The sequence below is a fragment of the Hetaerina americana genome, unplaced genomic scaffold, assembly GCF_022747635.1.
Source record: "Hetaerina americana unplaced genomic scaffold, ioHetAmer1.1.p SCAF_5, whole genome shotgun sequence".
NCBI classification, from domain to species: Eukaryota; Metazoa; Arthropoda; class Insecta; order Odonata; family Calopterygidae; genus Hetaerina; species Hetaerina americana.
Window position 1 is genome coordinate 28673497 of NW_027287095.1, and position 16294 is coordinate 28689790.

General features: G+C 39.3%; 1 protein-coding gene across 1 annotated transcript in view; it reads right to left on the reverse strand.

Moving 5' to 3' along the window:
* Positions 1–16294, reverse strand: part of CadN (neural cadherin) — a 1574690-nt gene that overhangs the window by 1055495 nt on the left and 502901 nt on the right. The gene's annotated exons all lie outside the window — the stretch shown is intronic.

Genomic DNA, 16294 nt, shown 5'->3' on the forward strand with positions numbered 1-16294 from the left:
AAATAAAGCGTAGGAACGCTGAGAATGAATATTTGTAATGAAATACCTACAATGTAATATGTCATCATTATGTATCAGCAAAAACATTATAGCAATCGTTTAATTTAAAACGTATCAACAGCGATTTACATTTTAAACCTTTATTGAGGATATTTTTTACTGGAAAAATAAACCTCAAATTTTCCTCTTAATCTAATTTTATCAGAGATCCTTTCCTCTATTTAACTATTTTTATACCAGTGCATATAATCCGTCACTGATAACGGTAAAAAAAGAAAGCAAAGGAAAAAACAGGTTTGCTACTTTTGAAATTCAAATATTAAAATACGCAAAAGACCTTAGAATGATATCTAACGCATTAAACTTGAAACCTCGTAATTAACACTTTTTTCAAAATTTCTCGACTCGTCAGCCACTTTCTTAGTCGAAAGAGATATATTTAAACTAAGTCGTAAATAAAACGAAACAATGCCGCAGCCACTATCATCCTAACAAAAATATTAAAAATCTTTTGAAAATGTCTCTTGAAAAGATTCTATTCCATTTTTAGAGTGAGATTCGAAGACATGGCACCACCGTGAGATATGTTCGTAATTGCAGAACAAATATTTAAGTTTTCGCCTCAATGTCGTAGCTCAAATATTATTAATGTAAAAACGCATAAAAGGGAACTTCTACACTGTATTCAATGATTTTCAAATGAAGATAAAGTATGACTAACCAGAGACCGAAAGTAATACCTTAAGTATTATAAGTAGAGAGGAATATGAATAATTTAAAATTTTACGAATTTTCCGGTCAGGTTGACAAATAACAAACTACATGCAAACTCTAAATTTTTAAGCTTGATTGAAGTCGTCATAACTCCAAGTCCATCTAGAGAAACGAAGATTCTGTATTGCTAGTTTTATGATTTGATCTAATATTGATGACTTGTTACCAATAAAGTAACAAATCCGCTTCAAACAAGTCTCATATTTTCTTGAATGTTTAGCATATCTTGACTTATTAATTAATTTTATCGTTTGAATAATGCTAATTTGCATTATTTTCCTACCAACAATTCCATCTTCCATGGGAAAAATATAAAGATTACCTTAGTTATTTTATATTTTTCTATTCTGTTCTCTGCAACCACGCAAAACACAAAGGATGATAAAAACTGGTCCTCGATGAAAGAAGTTCACTTTCTTTCACAGAAGAATCATCACTTGATCACGCTTTCTTAAACTTTCAGATTTAAAAAATCATTTCAAAGCAAGGAGGATAGTGGGTAAATGATAATTAATCGATGAAGTTTCCATAGTAACACGCATTTCAATGACTCCTTAGGTTTCCACCCGATCTTTGCACTGTCTAATTTATAAAAAAATCGAATTTTGTCACAAGAAGTTAACGCTTGAGCGACTATGGTACAGAAAGGATTTTGCTTCTTCAAAATGCCAAATCCAGGATCTCTAATCTAAAGTTCAATTGCACTCAACCCATCCACGAGCATCCTCGCAACTGAAATGGAAGTCGACCTGCTAAAAATCCGGTTACACCAATGACGAAAAGTAAAATTAAAAAATTGAAAAGAAAATTTCTGACGGGGACAGATCGGATAGGTTTGGGAGGGGGGGAAGTCTGAGAGCGGGGAAAATAAATTAAGGAACGACGAATAGAAGGAGGATCATTTCAGAGCCTTAGGCCAACACTGATGGATAAAAAACTGCATTCCTAGCTATCGCTGCGGCTAGCAGTTTGCCGCCTCGCCGAGCCCGAGGAATTTCAGATTTCGAGCTTCTTTGAAGGGTGCTCCTCAAATTCACCAACTAGCTTGCATGGGGGACGACTCCCGGAATTTTTTTTGGCATGGTACGGAACGGGGATGTAGAGAATTACGGAAGGGCGATAAGAAGAAAAGATGGAGTAACCATGGCTACGGGTCGCTCGCTCCCGTACCGACACACCGATTACCCCACCTCCCTCTGCCCTCTCAAGAGAGATCCCATCATCGTCCTCCGCACTCTGGCCTAGATTTGCCTCTCAGAATGCTCTTCATTTCGTTCTGCCCGACTTGATCCAAAGGCCTTTTCACACACCCACCGCATCCAACCTCCCACTTCGGTTAACTCTTCTTCGCCCAACTTCCAGTCCTACCCATCACGCGCCAAGCCGTGAGTAGCAGGCGTTGGAGTTAAAGTTTTACACGTAACGGACTGCCAAAAATGCTTTCATCATGAAGCGGCGGCGGCGGCGGGAAAGACGTAAGAGCATATGAGCGCGAAGTTTGCCGAATCGAGTTAACCCGGGAGACATGAACGGCAAAAATACGAGGTACACTTCGGACATGCAGCGCATTTTTGCAATATTCCCAAATAATTTAATTACAGGAAAATAGCTTTGGTTAATTCCCCTGAGTGAGGACTCATTTCTATAGCGGTACAGGCCGTTTCCGTGGAGAAGATACATACGTTATTTAACTAATAAAATTTCTTAAACTATAAAAAAAGTATATCTTAAAACATGAAAAACTCTAGTTGAGCTTACTAGAAAAACGGAGAACCATCCTCTGAGTTTTTGAAATCAAAGCTTCATTTTTAAGGCAGCAATATTGCCACGTGATGAAAAGCTCGTAAATCCCTCTGAAAGAATAAAAACTACTGTAAAGAAAAGCAATTCAGTGGATGAAAGGTTCGACGCTCAGTATCCATTTAATTACAATTAACATAGTTTTCGGAGAACATAATTCAACCATTGCATGAAAAGATAATTGAAAAGAGAGATTTATTGTGTTTTCAATGATTTCCATTGCTGTAAAATCATCAAAGTTATTCAAAAACAATATATTATTGCCGCATGTGACGAGGATATGACGACTCGATTTGGAATTAGAAACCATTTCCGAGATCTTAAAATTGCAGGTATTCATTGTTCCTTCATGCCGTCCATGCATGTTAGCTGACAAGGACAACGACACGTGCCGCAAACAATCGATAAATACAAGATTTTAGGTGGTCCATGATTTCTCAAGGGAGAAGGATGACAATCTACCTGGCGGACAAGGAATATTCCACGCTAGTCTCTCCTCGACCCGCATTCCGAAAGGTGTTCCGCGACATGGCCATGTTTTTTTATAGCGCGACTCTCAAAAGCCGGCGGCGGGAGATTCTGTTCAATTTTTACTCAGCGCGAACGCCTCCCATTCCCCGCCTACTTTGTTACTCTCACTCCATTAACGCCCACCAATCCGATCGAATACGTTGGTGGGCGGGTATACCGAAATGACGTCCGCACAGCGCGGACGGGAAGGGTGGAAAATTGACGCTTCGTCCCAGCGGAACACTTCACCCGGGCCTTTGGAGTGCAGATCGATCGTCGTCTCGGCGGGAATGTACCGAAGGGTGACACCCGATTCCACTTCCAGGGGATCTCTCAACAGTCTATCAACATATTTTTTTTCAAAAGGCGTTTCTCCGTATCGCGTTATTAGTACAAATGACTCGTCAGAAAACGACTCGCCCCTTCCGTGTCCGACCTTGTGGAATACCCGCGCGCGAGGATGGGAGCGCGCGCGCGATAGCATCGACACGGAGGCGGGCTGAAAGGTGTCCGCCCAGTCGTTGACGGCCCCTGACCCTCTGCTCGCCCGCAACGCACTGAGCTCGGGTGCGCTGATGTGCTGCATAACATACCAGGCGATTCCCATAAGCTAAGCGACGTTTTATATCCGTGGGTGGGTGCTACACGTTTGTGGTCGTAACGCGACCGTTTTTCAAAGTCGCTATCACAAAATGCTGTGAAGGCGACTTGGACCCTAAACGCTTAATGCGCTCGAATGCAATGCATTTGATTATTAGGTACAAAAGAAAGAGTGGCAAAGGTTCTTCACAAAGATGAACTTTCTTCTCACCCCATGCAATTTGAAAATTGTCACCATAATTTTCTTTAATTATAGGTGTAATAGTGCAATTGGAATGGATTCCCTACAACTCTCATTTTCGATAATATTTAGAAAATTTCATCCACGTTTAGCATAATTATTCCAACAACTTTTCGATCACACTCTCCGTTACATCAACAGAATGTACCGTAAAGTAGTAAATGGAACCTTATATCATATGCAACAATGCGTTTTCCTGTACTAACTCGACAGCATAATTATGTAAGCTAAGTATTGATAAGGGTATAAATGTTCATGAGAGTATCATATGATTGAAAAATTGCTCATGCTATGAAAAAAGATCTAATTTCTATGACACAAAATACGTGTATCCTTAAACTCCATTCCAAATATTACAATGACTCTTTCTTTAGCTCTGCATAATTTCTACTCCCTTAATTTCAATCATTATACCTATTGTTTACCACCTTCGCTTTCCTAGTTTTTAGTAAAATTATGATCAAAACGAGTTGCCTAAATTAAGGGGGTGAGTTATCCCAGAGAAATATAACGGATATATAATACAATAAAATTATACAATAGACACCGGAGGCAAAACGGAATGAAATATTCCAAGAAATTGCGTGAGATGCCGCGACAGTAACTTTTAACGGAGTCATGGGCTAAATGTGTATTACAATGAAACAACTTCAGAGTGTAAAAATTATTCACCTTGACCAGGATTTTTACACTCCCGGTCATATCCCGGTCAAGGCAAATGATTTTTACACCCTGAAGTTGTTGTATTGTAATGAAACGACATGTTAACATTTCAACTGAAGGAAAGCTAGAACAGAAGAAACTCGCATTGTTTTTGCTAAAAATATTCATCCAAATTTATGGTGCATCATCCAATATCACCAGTGTATTGAACGGATGAAAAGGGAAAAGTTTCGACGAATAGTTGCTCCTACTTGACTCATATTAACGGGAATGCAGTTAACACGTCTCGTTGAAATCTGATGGATTCCTCTCCGTCAAGTGCTTCCTCTATAAATTGAGCCGTAGAAGCTCTGGGCATTCCGAGAAGGAGGCTTTCGTAGCCATTCTTCACTTAAAGGAGGAAAAAGTCATCCATTCACCTGGTATTACGTACGACGTACGTCAATTCGTGCGAGTCAGAGGGCAACTCGGTGGATGGGAGCGGGTAAAATTTACGAGGTTGATCATATAACGAGCAAGGCTGCCCGATGTGGCACGTACTTTTGGGGCTGAAATCAATACTTAGTCAATGCTCAATGAGAGAGAATTTACGCACATCGTATATTTCCATCTAAAATCACATTAACTGCCAGGCATTCTCTTTTAAACAGCTATTACAAAGATTGAAATTCATTTAAATTCTCGAGATAAAGTACGAAATCTGTTATTCGTGCTAAAAGATAATAAATAGAGGATGCCTTTAAATATATCCGAGCAAGCAAAATAAAAATCGACCACTTCCAGTTATGTTTTCCCGAAGGATCAACACGCCTGAAAAAACCTTTGAAACTTGTCAACCAATGGACTACACTACCTCAAAGATAATTAAAACCAATAACGTGAGGTCCCCATTACATATAAACACAGAAAGTGAATAAACTGTGATATAGATGAAGAAAAATTAAAACAAATTCGGAGACCCAGAAATAAACGAGGGTCAAAATATTGGAGCAAGTAATCTCGGTCGTACGTAGTACTTTGCCTAAATACCAGCTTTGCAAAATGTGAAACGTAACATCGCAACGCAACGGACTCTCAGGATGAACGGCGTTCGAAAGACTTTCTGAATGTGATGAGATATTATATCAGCCGAATGAGAGGAAATGTGTGGAGGTTTTTGAATCTTTGAAAATAATTCATTTTATGTAATTTTAACATCTGACTGAATTAATCATTAATATCAGCACACTTGAGAGAGTTACATCAATACAAATTTGTACACTTATAAAATCATCTAAATGTGTCTTGGCTAACTATTTCATCATTAAATGTGTGCGTGTTCATTGAATGTTTTTAGTCGAATTCTCACCAAACGTTGACCGAAATTAAATGATTCTGACAACCCTTTCTTGATCAGTTTCTCTGATAAATTAAGACAGAAAGCAAAGAGACTCAATGAAAAAACATATTAACCTTCCGGAGGTTGAGCATACAATTTGGTAAGTGGTACAAAACTTGCGACGTTCACGGCAGTGGGATCATTTATTTTTTTCTGTTACTGCTAAAAGAAAACCGCCTCAGCGGTTGGCAATGGTAAATATTTTTGTATAAAATGACAAACAATATGTTTTCACGTCAATCTTGAGAAATAATAAAACATTTTAACTTAGTTGGTTAATAATTTACTGCACGATATTCGGAGACAGCAACCTGAATGTATGCCCGTTAGGGAATGTACACATAATTATTCACTCTTCATATCGTAATAAAGAAATACCAGGGGGCGCAAAGGATTCAGGTACATTTGCTGAATTGAAAAAGGCACAGGAAAGAGTAATGGGAGGAAAATAATGGCAGTTTTTGAGAAAAATATACAGTGAATGGAAGCAACTAACGCTATAAAAGATTTTCATGATAAAAGTACGGCATATGGGCAAAGCGTTAATCAAGGACATGAAATATCAACATGGCCGTTGAATGTGTAAGTGCATTGATTAGTTAGAGACAGATGCATATATCAAATAAACGGAAAACCTATAGAAGTCAATTAACTCGTTTCCTAATACGGTCATAGCAGTGATCTCGAAAAGTTAACAAGATGTACAGGCTAGGTTTTATTTCATTCTGTTAGCTTTAGGGAGCACCAAAAAAACATGTATAGTTAACTACAACAAAAAAGAATTGTGCCAAAAGTTGAAAAACAGAGCCGGAAGAATGATTGAATTTTTAGCGGTGAACTAGAAAATAATGCAGCAAATGAATGATTTTGTAGACCCTGGCAGAATGTTTGAACAACTATATTAGGTTGTCAGTACCGTGCGGATAATGCATATTAAAATATTAATAATCTTATGATGTAGTAAATATGGCAGCGAATAAAGAGGTACCCTCCTCAAACTCTGCATAAAGGCAAAACTAGGGTGTGTCATACACAATAAACATAAATGAAGGGTAAAGGTAAATGATAAGAAGTTATTGAGGGGTTTTCCAGCAATAAGAAATGAGATAGGGTGAGTTATGTCTGACTGACACACAAGTACAAAAGAAATGGGTTAGGCTGAACGATCATGTTGAAAGACTGGATGAGAGTCGAATAACCTATGAGACAAATCTAAGTGAATACTAAACGGACTAGTAGAAGAGATTAATGAAGATGAAGGCGTAGATGGAGAATGAGGTCGAAGAAATTTCAAGACGAAGCATTAGAAATAACATGAACAAAATAGCACATATGAAACAATTTATGAATGTGACAGAGACGATATTATTGTGCAAGGATTGGGTAGTATATTAGAAATTAGTGCAAGGGACAGACGTTGGAAAAAAAGTTAATTTACCGATAAACCTACAATTTAATTTCATTTTCGCTGCCAACTCCAAAATGAAACGGCGTGGATGGTAATGCTCGTGTTAATATTACGTATTTTTATGAGAGAAATTAGAGCCACCGGCGCTTTCCTTACATTTAACTGCTTAAAAAATAGACAATATATTATAATTAAAATTGCATTAATAAAATACCCAATCCCTAGGTGGAGGAGGAAACAGCACCTTTGCGGAGTCATACCAGTGACCTCTAAATTAGTAGGAGAGGAAGTTACCCCCCGTTACATACATATATAGAAAGGTATTGAGGACGGTAAATGACTTAATCATTTAAAATCAACGCAAAAACTGACAGCCTCGATAGCTTAAGTTCACAGAAATAAAACGAAACTGAGGACATCCCATAAATATTGATATGTCAAGGAATAGTCGTTGAAGTCGAATGTAGGAAGGTTTTGACATGGCGTGCCATCACATTCAGAAATATGACGGTGCGTCATGGCCATTGAAACATCCGATGTCTGCAGATACTTTAGGAAAAACATATCCATATATTGTAAAACGCATAAAAGTACACAAGATGAACTCAAAAATCAAGCGCATGCTAGCAGAGCATAAGCAGAGCCTGTTAGTCTAGAAAAAAATGGTAAATTTAAAATATAAGTCCGCATAAAAATTTTAATGGTGAAGAAAGGCACATGAAACACAGCAGCAGCAACTTTGCAAAATAGCTCAAAAATAATGGTTTTGGCCATTTACTCGCAGAATGGCACACTTTAAGACTAGGGTTGAGAGAATATATCTTTTGTACTCAGAGGAGTGAAGTACATTAATTTCAACAACCGCAAAACTTGTTTTTTGGAGTAACTTATATTTCCAACAGGTAATTTAAAAATTCAGAAGAGATATCAGCAGCCTCACACCTAGCAGATAGACATTTTAGCAACGCTATAGTGTTGTCTCTCCATCGAAAATTTCCTCGCAGTTGACCGTGGAAGTAACATACTAAATACATACTCGTACACCTTTAAACGGGGTTAAAACATCTCAATGTCAACCAGTCTTCATACCTACGGGACTCGAGTAAATGCCGCTCTTGCTGGCAGGCAAGTCAGATATCAGAGCAGGGTTTTTTTAGGAATCGGTAAATCCTTCATTTGAAACAGATGGTTTTTCTGCAGGGGGTGTGACAAAAAAATATCGGTGACATTCGCAAAGAGGGTCACGCGAATCACCGCCTCTGACGCTGGGCGTGCCCCAGGTGTGGGGAGGATCAAAAGGGAGGGAGAGACTTGGGAAGGATTTTTTTGTGCGATTGGGAGTGCGACCTAACGAAGTGTACGCACGTAAGCGGATTTGGCGTCCTGCCGCGCCGGCAAGGCGGCAGGCGAGGATGATAGGTGGCGATACAGAGAGAGAGGGAGAAGAAAGGAACAGAGTTAATGCGGACTCATAGTTTGGGAATGACGGAGGGCAATCGCGTGTCAGGGAGATGAAGAAGATGGGTTGTCGACGGGAAAATCCCGGGAATTAGCCCCCGCGCGGGAAGAGGAGGGAGAATGGAGCGGGCCAACGCCGAGCGAAAAGGAGGAGGAGTGAGAGAGTTGGATGGGGAACACCGCTATCCCTTCCTCCCACGCACTCCATTAAATATTACACCATCCGACAGGCCTATCTTTCGGGGCAGCCGGGAAATGTATCGTGGGAGGGAAATCAAGCGAAAGGGCTCCAACCTCTACCTTTCGATATACTCACAATCTTCCTTATCTTATTACCACCTCCTTAAAATGAAGCACGCATTGTTTGAGAATTCACAAAGTGAGTATAAAAGATGTTTGCGGATCCTCGTGTCAGTCAGCCCACATTACATTCAGTAGGTTGCCATATGAAGTAATGGTAGGAGATTTTAAGACGTCGGTCTCAATTACTTAATAACAGGGAATTATGAACTTGTATAATGGATGCCTCAATAGAGCAGATCAGATTGCAACGAAATTTGGCGGTAATCAGGTATTGTGCGAGAGAAAATAAGGGATTAGACCTATCCCCGGGGGAGTCAATTTTTCTGATTTTTACCGATGCGATCAAATTTGCCAACTTAGCTTACGATCACATTAACGCCCATAGTGACAAAGTAGATTCGAGAGCACTGTTCACGTTGGGAGCAAACCAATAAATCAAGGAATGATAACTATCTCTTTAATTTCTCCCCGGATTTTTATTACCCGGACGGTTTAGCTGAAGCCACGACAGCAACACGAGGGATATGAAAGCATCATGAAATGAACAGAGAGGGGAGGACAGCATGTGTCTTACCTAACCTTAGCCAAAGGTAAGTTTCCCACCCCTGTCCTTCACAAACCTCGCTACGCTATTTTCCAGGAAAGAGTGTCCTTAAAGTGTACGAGGTTAGGCTCGATACACAGAATCCAAACTCCTGTCGACGACACGACCTCGACGAGAGCAAACGTTGTGGATTTCACATATTGATTTTTAATTCCTTGTCCCAAATACGGTCTCGCGTGAATGAAACCATAACGCCCAACACAAATCAATACAAGTAGTTCAATGCCGGACTCACGAGGGCTGCCTTTTTGGGCTACTGGCCACGAAAAAGTACTAATTAAAATCAAAGGAAGTCATAATTCAGTTTCACGGGCAATTTTGAGAATAATAAAGAGGAAGATGAAATCAATTGGCACATGGAAAAATTTTAAAAAGTTGCAGCTTCCTCAGAAAAATTATAACTGAACAAAACAAACTCAGGGAAAAATTGAATAGCACTGAAAAACAATTCATATAAAGTCGTCAAGGCAAATAATATTTTTAGACAAGAAATATACATTTATTTTAAATAATACCAGAAAACAAGCTCAAATATCTGATAATTAACTATATTCATGCAAAATATTGCATTACCTGTTTACAAATTCTGCCGCAATATCACAGCCACAACGATTTCCCCAAGTCATCGATAGCGCCCGTAAAAAGAGTGATGTCGATATTTCTTGCTCCTATATTATAGCCCATTTGTGTCTCCACTCGAATGATTACATTGAAGAAATTTAACTTTCTCCGCTTAATTTTTTTTTTTAAGCATTGCATGATGTCATATCTTGAAATTATCTCTCGAATTTACGTTATTTTACCATATTTACACAAAACGTCCGTAAAAGCAAGCGAAACGTGGTAGACGAAATAGTAAGCTCGAAAGTTTAACTTCCTAGGTACCGAAGGAAAAAAATGGTAATGCTAGCACAGAATGGCCAAAATGATTACAGCATCGTTTCCTTTTTCACTTTCCAGTGATATTTTACCATTCTCATCAAACAAAAACGTATCACACTAGATGAAAATGCAGAATACATGATTTTCGCATGGCGTTTGCTGTAGCTACTCTCATGCGCAACCGAAGTGAAACTTTTTTCTGTGCCCATCCATAGTTAGCTCGCGATCGCTTTTATTCGAGAGCAGAGTGCCAACCCGTGTTCCGCCTCTTAGCTCACCTAGTGACCTGCCCCCATTAAGGGCAACTCAGGGATTCACACAGTTTTCCTGCTCTTCTGCTCTTCACTACCCAACGTTGGCTCCAGAATTACAATATATCCTTTTTTACTTTTCTGCCATTCGAGAAAATATTCTCGTTTTTCGTTCTCAGCGCATAACCCTACACTTAAACGTTACAAATTCGCTCATTAGACGGCCCAAAGTGTTCTAGCGCCATTGAAAGCTTCGACGAAAAAACATGGGATCGTCCATTTTACGTGATAGCTACTAACTAGCCACACATTACCCCAAGGAAATGATGAAGATTTAAGTAAACTGATGTTTTTATACTATCAGGTTACTGTGACTGAACAAAATACCACGTCTGTTTTGTATAGGATTATCAGATAGCAATTTCGCCCCCTAGAAGGTTGCAATGAACGACTTGAACAAAAGTTGTCCCCTGAAAGAGGATCCACTTTTTCACTTACAGAAGAAACCGGAAACTCCGCCGAGAAAAACACTTTTCCTTCTCTTTCTCTCCCGTTGAAAATCACATAGCTTTAAAATAGTTAAGCTTTGTAGAAAGAATGAATTCATAGGAACTTTTCTCAATAAACAACAAGAAATAATTTAATGAATGGAATACTTAACAATCTTCTGGTATACCTTCCTGTCTTGCTCAACGATTCACCACATGCAAGAATCGAAAATCTACTTTGTGAAAATTCATGATCACTAAACAAGCATGGTTTTCTTCACATCAAGTGATACCTGATGCTGTCCCCTATGCGTCGAAACCGTCACTATAATGCAGTCTTTTTTTGTGAAAAAATACCGTTTATTTATTCAGTGATCGTCCACGGTTTATCTGAATGCATCCGCGATTTAAAAGTAGGAGTAGCGCGTACTCATTAAGTAATTAAGATTATTCATCACTTATTTCCAAATTTAACTGCAGGGTGCGTTCCAAAGGTAATGCGATTGAATTTTCCTTGCCGAGCCTTTTGGTCGGGGTGGGATCAAACCACTTGTAATACATGAGGGGGACGCTAAGCTTAGCCGCGAAACCGGTCTCAGTGCTCTCCAAGCTGTGGAAACGGCAAGACGTCAGTAATTGAAAACCTCTGCGCGCCGACCATGTCACGGAAGACCAACCGGAAGGAAGTTTCAAGTGAATTTTGCAACGGATCGAAAACCAACCTGATTATTTGGACGTCATCACCGGGGATGAAACCTGGGTTTCTGAATACGACCCAGAAACAAAACGCCAACGCTCTAAGTGTTACACCGACCGGTTCCCCAAGCCCAAAAAGGGAAGAATGAGCAAATCGAAAGTGAAAACAATGCTCATTGTCTTTTTCGGCAGTAAAGGAGTGGTCAATTAGGGGTTTGTTCCCGAAGGACAGACAGTTAACGCTGCCAACTACATGAACGTGCTGCAAAGACTCCGAAAAAGAGTCATTAGGACGAGAAAAGACATATCCGCTACCCTGCAACTCCATCACGACAACGCGCTACGAGTCCGAGAGTTCCTGGCCCAACATTAGGTGCCGACGCTGCCCCACCTCACTATAGTCCAGACGTCGCCCCAGCAGACTTCTTTTTGTTCCGTCGGATTAAGGCAGATCTGAAAGGAACCCGTTTTTCGTCCATAAAAGGAATCCAATTAGCCGTGGAGAAGACCTTGTGGGGGTTCCCCGAAGACGCATTCCAGGGCGCGTACCGGTCATGGCCGAGTCGCTGGAAAAAATGTGTAGAGACCCAAGGACAGAACTTTGAAGAATTTTAAGTGTTTGTACAAATCTGTTCAATAAATTAATTTTAAAAAATAAAAGCATAACTTTTGGAAGGCACCCTCTATATACGATCTCCGTTTACTTTTTCACGGTTTTTCTTCTTTCTTTCATTTCAAGGCCACAGCTAAGTCAAAGTAAAGTAAAAATTTAGAGTATAATGAAGGAGCAAAGTTATGGTTCAACAATACCGTACACAAATGAGGCATTTTGAGGTCGTATGAATGTAAAAATAAGAAGCATTCCTTATGCCTTTGCAAAACTCCCAAAGGCCGCAAGAAAGTTCTGAGGCGAAGTTAAGACTACTTGAGAAAGTCGACCATCTTAAAAAAAAGACCTCGCTTCACTACCCACTTATCTCCTTCCATTCCCTTTACCTTTGTTCATATTCACTTATATTTCCGTCTTTTCTCATTTTGACTTACAGAAATAAACGGACAAAAGATATACAGCGGTGTGTGAAAACGATTCGACCAGGCCATACCAGCAAATGTAAGTCACGGAAAAGGTATCTTTCTTTCTTTAAAGAATACAGTGTTTGCATGAACGCCAGCTTCTATTTTTTAGTTACCAGGAAGAAAATATGGATTTTTCTCGAAGGTTCCAGGATTGCAGGTTTTTCCAAGAAAACCATTAATTTCCTTCGGTTTGGCTAATTCTCAGAGCTCTATATAACATCACTATCTCACGCGAGGTAACAGAGAGCAAATATTTATACATACGAACAGAATAAAATTAAGCACAGGCGCCCTAGAGACACCCGATTTCTAAAATAAATTGCAATTCTTCTTAATGCTTCCACTTACATTGTGGAATTACAAAATACTCCGAGGAATAGGTCTATTATTGCTGCACATAACGAAAAATCTCAAGAAAGTTCATAATTTTAATGAATACTAAATCAAAATATTGTATTGCTAATTGGCAAATCTGATTCTTTAACGTTAGAAACATGAAAGAATAATCGTATGAGAAATATCATGAGAATAATCTTGAATTACTGGTTAACTGAATACGTCAACATGCACTCCACAAATAAAAACATTAAATAATCTAAAAAAGCATTGGAGTGTTGCCTGAAACTTGTTGAAATTATGTTCAACGGCTCTAAAATGAGTCGAGAATTCGGTATTCATTATTAAAAATCGATTGCGCCGCCATCACTTGAGTATTCCAAAATGCATTCGTGCAAAATACCAATGACTGCAACTTCATGCTGAAAAGTGAACCACAATTTCAAGAACCATGCCGAAATAATTACCCTTCATCACTTCTTTAATATTAACTTTATATTTAATGGCTCTCCCTCAAAATATTCAATTGACATTCCCTAGAATGTGCCACATGTACAGTTGCTACCATATCCAAAGGCTCTTTTGAAAGTGCTCCCGCAAAAATTGTTAAGGAGTCTTCGTCATCATCATTACTACTTGTTTCAAACATATGATTTTGTTAAATTATGCAAAGGCATCCAAAGAACATTTCCGAGTTAACTGACTGAAATTACTGCTCAAGTTGAAAGTAGAAACAGCGTTATCAATTAGGACGTTCTGGAAAAGGATTAGCCGCAAGATAGACACCATTCTAATGAATTTTACCACAGAAAAAATAATAAGATGAACAGGACGAAGCTAAATCATTATTTCACTCTAACGATCAACGGTGCAAAATTTAAAAATCTTTTATTTCCTTCCTCGTCTGAAGAGAAGCAGAAAAAATAAGAAAGCCTTCATCATTGATCGCATTTATTTTCCACGTTGCAAAATACTCTAGCTATTTTATTTTTCTGGATTTTCAAGATCGTCTGATATCCCTTTCCTGCAGTTTATTGATAAGGGAAACAGGCTTTAAACTGATAAAAAGGAATGAGGCTTCTCGGAATAAGTTGTCATAAAGGAGTTTATCGCCGTAAACCTTTTTCTCTCAAAACTTTTTAAAACACGATGAATAATATTTTACCTTTGACTGAATTCCTATTCATCGATGAATTTCATTAAAATCATTTCCAGCTATTTGGTAGCTTCACAGGTAGCATATTAAAATGGCATTCAGAATTCAAGATACAAGTACGTAAAAACTTAATATAAAATTCTTTTGCTAAACATAACGGCGGCTTACTTTTTATCATGTTTTATTATTTTTAACTATTGAAATAAATAATTCATTGTTTCCTTAGTGAAAATTCTTCGGTGAGACTCGATCTGAGATCTAGATCCCTTTATAAGTCTCTTCCCCAGGCACATCACGCAAACGTTGCCAAGCGAAATATTTTCGGGCCTTGTGTGGACTGTGCCTTCAATGACACCCTCCTACATTTAAATTTCCTTATTGTAACGAGTTACCCTTTTCAAAAACCGCTCACTTCTACACATTATTAAGGCCATTTATACGTGAAATATATTATCGGTATTACACATCCCAAATAAATATTTGATAATTACGTACAATTCTTACCTATTGATTTCATCCATTATGAAATATTTGGTAAATTATATAGGGCACGTTATATTCTTGCAGGTCTCCTGGAATAGATACCTGTAGGAAAACACGATGGTTTTTACCCTCTTCTTCTCATCACCCCCCTTCTTCCCCGGTCCCCTTATCACCCTTCCCCAGTACGACTTCCACCTTCCGCCATTCCCCTCCCGAAGTCAACCGCGTGCCATCTCTCATTCACCGATATCGACCCATGAGGTGGCTCGGAAACTCACGAGGAAAACTACGAGGGGAGCGCCATGGAGGGGAGAGAGGAGTTTGGTGGACCCCGGGGAAGGAAGGAGAAAGGGAGAGAGAGGGAGGGGAGGAAGGCCAAGTCGAGGATTGGGCACGGCGGGGGAATTGGGCGAGGGCGCAATGGGAGGGCACGCTTCATGACCTGTGCAGCAATGACGGGGTCACGCTCCAGTAGGATTTGGGAGGGTGTCGGCGCTCCCTCTTGCCCATTTGACCCCTCCAGCTGAGTGAGTAAATAACCAATCGACCAGCGTACTTTCCTTAGGGGTAAATAAAGGGAACTGAGAAATAAGTCGATAAGAGAGCGCGTATGGAAAGAGGACCACAAATACTCGTCCAGGCGTAGCGGTCGTTTCAAAACGGGCGTTTTACCTCGTTAGTCTCCATGTGCATGTTTACTCAGGAGAGCCCCCATATGCATACCTAACAGCCTCAATCCCCGCAAACTGGTACGTACCAACCAGCGGTAGCTCCATTTTATAAAAGATATTTTTTTACACTAAATACTTGTGAGGACTTTCATCATTAAGAATTATCGGTGGCAAGGCGATTTTCATCTATAATATACTCGGACACTAATGGGTATATTTAAACTTGGGATTCTACCCAGATAAGACTTCTATCAAATCCAAACAGTTTCATTTGCATTCAAGTCACCTCTTTAAGATGAGTTTCATCGAAAGAAAGTGATTATATCAATGTCATTCTGCAGAGGATTTCACGACAATTTAAGACTAGGGCGCCATTTAGCGTTGTGTGCACTTTGTAATACGCGTCCTTGTACATAATAAGGTCTAGTTTTTAGGAGAAAATGGTATATGAGAAGGCAAAGAGATACTTTCAATGAAGAGAACACTGTACTTGCAAATTCAATGAAAGTTACCGG